This window comes from Lytechinus variegatus, chromosome 5, assembly GCF_018143015.1.
Source record: "Lytechinus variegatus isolate NC3 chromosome 5, Lvar_3.0, whole genome shotgun sequence".
Taxonomy (NCBI): Eukaryota; Metazoa; Echinodermata; class Echinoidea; order Temnopleuroida; family Toxopneustidae; genus Lytechinus; species Lytechinus variegatus.
Window position 1 is genome coordinate 42,251,422 of NC_054744.1, and position 5,042 is coordinate 42,256,463.

The 5,042-nt window shown below is 34.6% G+C and overlaps 1 long non-coding RNA gene across 1 annotated transcript; it reads right to left on the reverse strand.

Annotated features, from left to right (window-relative positions):
* Positions 1–523: 523 nt before the first annotated feature.
* Positions 524–2,937, reverse strand: LOC121416203. Its single transcript, XR_005970111.1, has 3 exons — positions 2,900–2,937; positions 1,795–1,914; positions 524–1,337 (listed from the first exon to the last, which is right to left on the reverse strand). It is a non-coding gene; the product is annotated as an uncharacterized LOC121416203 (long non-coding RNA).
* Between the last annotated feature and the right edge of the window lie 2,105 nt (positions 2,938–5,042).

Consider the following 5,042-nt stretch of genomic DNA (forward strand, 5'->3'; position numbering starts at 1 on the left):
ACTGACACACACAAATATATGCATAAAGGCAAACAATTCCCGTCATTTTACTTACTTTCCCACTCTTATCCTTATTTCTCTTGAAGAATATTTTGACTGCTGTTTGCTCTCATGATTTCACAGTAGTATCATTACATTTGAGTACAGAGTGCAACATCTTGTCCATTTGTGCATAAAAAAAAATTGGTAGCAATATATCATCACAAACTGGTGATTAATAAATGAAAATGACCAAGATCAGATAATTTAATTCAAAATTAACATGTTTATTAAGAAATCCATTTTCTAAAACATTGAAAATAACATGATAATTAGAGTCTATAAGTATTAAATTAGATTAAAAAAATAAAGGATTGAGTACATTTTTCTACACTTAAGTCAAAATATACAATTTTTATTAAAATTTCATTCAAACGATGTCAATGAGCCAAATGAGGGATGCATCCAGGATTTCATAAAAAGAGCATAAAAATCTGTGATATTCTGTTTATTCTTTCCACAAAAGTTTGTCACAAAAAAAGAAAAAAGAGGTAAAAGAGTGCCTTTCCCAGTCAATACATTAGTGAATCATTCACAAAATTTGATATTGTCTACTGTCACTGTAGCTAGAATTCAATCTATTTTTAAAAATATAGTCTATTCATATATTTTTGCAGAGGTAATTCATGTCAAAACTTTTTAAAAAGTGAGATAACAATAAATGCAATTTAATATCCCTACATAATTATTCAGCCATTATATGAAGACTTGCAATTGTGGTAACTTTGTCCAAGCCCATTGCAGCTACCATAAAGACCTTGATTTCTTGCTCAGCCCTGTTACCATGGTAATTGTCATAGTGACAAGATTACAATAGTAATAACTTGTTTATGAAATAAGGTCCAGGAATGATACTAAAATTATTTCTTAATCCTCTGATCACCTTTATTAACATTTATCTACGCATGATTTTTATTTCAAAATATAAATTTTTGTCTTATATACAATAGGCCTTTAAACTGGAAATTACATTTAATTTCACGACAACTTTAAGAACTAGTAGAAGTATTAATATTAACAAAGGGTGATACATTTGCCCATTCGAAAAAAATATTTCTTACTTGTATTTTGTGTGAAATTTTGTATACATGTACTTTAATGTCTTGATTGCCCGCTGATGAATCTGAACTTGTACTGCACTCTTTTCTACAGATATGCAGTTTAAAGAACATTCAATGCTTTGTTGATATCTATTCAAATTAATTTGAAGTAACTACTTATTAACTTGGCCTTCATATTTCTTTCATCTTGGTACTTGTTGTGATACCAGTACTTAAACAGCTTGGGCAGTGGGAAACCTGCATTGTAAAAAATAGAGAAAGAACAAAATGAGCTGCTGATGTAAATTATTCTTACTCATCTAGTCCACTTTTATTAAGATTTAAACTCTATTTAATACTTTTGTCCTACATCCAGATAAATTGATATATCAATATAACTATTTACAGTATGTTTTGATAATAAAGAGTGCAAATTAATTCAAATGTTTATCAGATGATAACTGTTAATATCATGGTTTTTATGTACATAGACAGAAGGTATGGTCGGTGAAAATGGAAATACTGGTGAATCTGAATTCAAGCAAATATTAACTATCAATGGAGCTTTAATTTTACGTTAAATCTTATCTTGATTCAACTCAATTGGCCATACCCCCCCCCCAAGAGGTAATATTTATTTAATTAGACTATTTTGGGGTGGGGATGATGAGCTTAGATACAGCCTGTATTATTATTATTATAACAACAAGCATACCTTGCAATTTTCCAATCTCATGTTCCTCATTAGAGTGTGACTCACACTTGCTGATCTGCATGGTTCTCAATTTTGTCCCTCTGACTGGGTGTGAACTGCTAAGAACTTGGTCCTATTGATCTGCAATAAACATTTTTTACAGTTTGAAAGTATTAGAGATAAATGAAACTACTCTTCTTAAACAATATTTTAAAAAAATCCAGCTGCCCATATCATTGGCGTATGAATATTCCAAACTAAATTATCTGGTCCAAAAACTTCATTTTCTCTCTATCATAAAGTTTCATAGAGAGGCATACGCATACCAGGTACCCGACTGTTTATTAAAGTAAAATGATTCCAACCACATATGGCTCCTGCTGTATAGCTGAATCAGGACCTGGTCTATGATGGTCCTGTATATAACTAGAGAATCACATCACATTTGAATGAAGGAAACACTAAGAACGTTTTCAGAATACCACCCCAGGCCAGGCCCAGGGCAATCTGTTCAAATAGAAACTTGATTTATGTCCGAGTCATTTCATTCAAATCTAACACTAAATCAATTGGATTTCATTCATGATTACTCTGAAGTAAAAAGTTTCTGAATAAAAGAAGCTGCTGAGAATTATACTTATTCATATGAAGATGAAATAGCGTGGACGGACTAGGCCTAAACTTCAACTTTCAAGCTTGAAGTTTGGGCCTAGTCCGTCCCCGCTATTTTCATACCCCATGACTACATCGACAATCTCGCTAGCCGGCTAGCACCGGCGATATCAAGGCCGGATCTCGCTCTGACCAAAATCGACAGTTTGTCGTACAGGAGGTCGGAAACAAGTCCACATCTACCCCTGATAATTGACAATAAAACTGAAATACAGGTTTACTTTTTGCCTACATGAAGCATTCCGATGAAGGTCTAGATCTACGACAAATGGTAAGTTAGGCCTATTTTTTAGAAACTCACTGACAGATGATTTATTTGGAAGTCAGGCAAAAGAAATGGGAGTGTATGGAAATGGAGGTTTACGTAGTAAAGTAATACGGGATGGGCCCCGAACCCCGGCAAACACATCACCATTGCAAGTGAGATCAAAACATGAAAATTAACTTAACTTACTTTTATTCTTATGGAATGTCATTAAATTAATATTGATGTTCCCTCCAAGATTTTCTGCTCCAATGAAGTTCACTCAGAAATCACGATTTCGAACATCAATTCTATAAACAGATGATTAGTCGAGCTATTTCGTTGTAGAAACTGGAAATTCGCGGAGTCCGAAAGAATAACACTTCGCACAGATCTCGTAGGGAATTGTGGGAAGGAAAAACGTGTTTAATTCATAAGATATGAATAAAACATTAGCGTCTTAGCCAATCATAGAAGTGCATTTTGCGTAATTTGACGTCATTCTTATGAATAAAACATTGACCCTCCAAAATCACCCTTCAAATTGTCCGCCGGCAGCCATATTGGCTGTGTACAAAACCTATGGGAAATAAAAACGCGCGAAAAGAGTTACCTCTCTAGCTCCCTTCGGGAGCTTACGTATACGTAAGATCGTATCTCTGTGCCAGTGAGTGAATGGGTTTTTGCCCGGTAAAAAAAAAGGTGGAAGAAAAAATTAACAATTATTTAGACGCAAGTTACGATTTATTAGCCTGGTTTTGATAACCGTCTCTGCGATGCATTCAGCTTATGCCCATTTAAAAAAAATTATCACTTTTGGTGTTGCAATTTATTTTCCTTATGAATATCAAATCATGTGAAATTAGTCCAGCAAGTAATGTAAGACCAAGCCTCATGTTTTTGCGAATTTGACAGTTAGGCAAGTCGAAAACAGCCGTTTTATCAATTTTACTAAAACCATATGCAGCTGGTACAATCACATGTTAACACGGCTGTTTTCGACTCGCCGTACGTTTGCCTTAGAGCAAATGTGACCAAGGTATAACCAAGTAAAGCTGATCATCCTGCACAGTGGCGTAACTACGGTGGGGGGGCACGTGCCCCCCCCATCGGCTGGCCAAAAAAAAGGAGAAAAAGAGGGAAAAAGGAAGAGAAACGTAGTGGGAGAAAAAGAAATTGTTGTTCATTATAGTGTTATATCATATTATATAACATAAGAAGCATTTTTTCATTACTTTATGAAACATTTGCTTAAGTGTGTCTTCATTGTTCCTGGTGCTCGCATAGACTGTTTAACGAGATAAATAAACCTGCTGTACTAAAGCCTCCCGTTTTCAAATCAATATACAACAAAATAATATATTTCCTCGCAATTAGAGTTATTATTGTTTTAAGTAGTGATATATTCTTCTTTTTCATGACTACTGAAAGTTATTGCCCTATTTTAAGGTCTTAATATAAAGAAATTCCTGTCCGTGCTAACGTTCGCATTAGTGGATTGTTGAGATTTCTGCTCTTCATGAACTTCTAAAATCAGTCCTTAAAATGTCTATTTTTCTGATCAGAATATCAAAAAATTTTAGCTAGCGCTTCGCGCTCGCATCATTTGGTTGGTGAAATACGTGGGGTCTTAGTGAATTCCTACAAACAAGCCTTAGAATATCCCTCTTCATGTCTAAATTTCCTAAATTTTCAGCTCGCGCTTTTGCGCTTGCAGTATTCGATTAGTAAGATGCGTATGATAATCATGATTACAATGACTACAAAAGGTGCTTCATGACTGTGTTTAGATGTAATTCTAATAAAATCAGCAAAGGATGGCACTAGCATTAGATGACTATGGTGAGATATTTATACTCTTAATGGATTCTAAAATATAATTCTTAAAATTTCCTTGTTTAGGGTCAGTATATACAAAAATTTTAGCTCGCGCTTCGCGCTCGCATTGTTTGTTTAGCGAGACAGTTAAGTATCATGATTACAAAACAATTTGCTTATAATGTCCATTTTTAGCTATCAATATAAAAAAAATTCAGCTCGCGCTTTGCGCTCGCATTATTTAATCAGTGAGATACATATCCGTTTAATGGCACTGCATGTCCTTATAATATCTCTATTAGGTCAGTATACCTGACAATTGAGTGCGCTTCGCGCGCTCCCTAAGTGACCCGAAATTTTTGCTGGTGCACCCCCCCTAATGCCATGACCCACTGTACGCCACTGATCCTGCATGAGTTTCAAGTCACATGATGGGTGTCAAAGGTCATTTAGGTCAATGAACTTTGACCACGTTGTGGTATCAACATTGAATTTTGTTTTGTATGATATGTCATAACTTCGAAAGTATATGAAA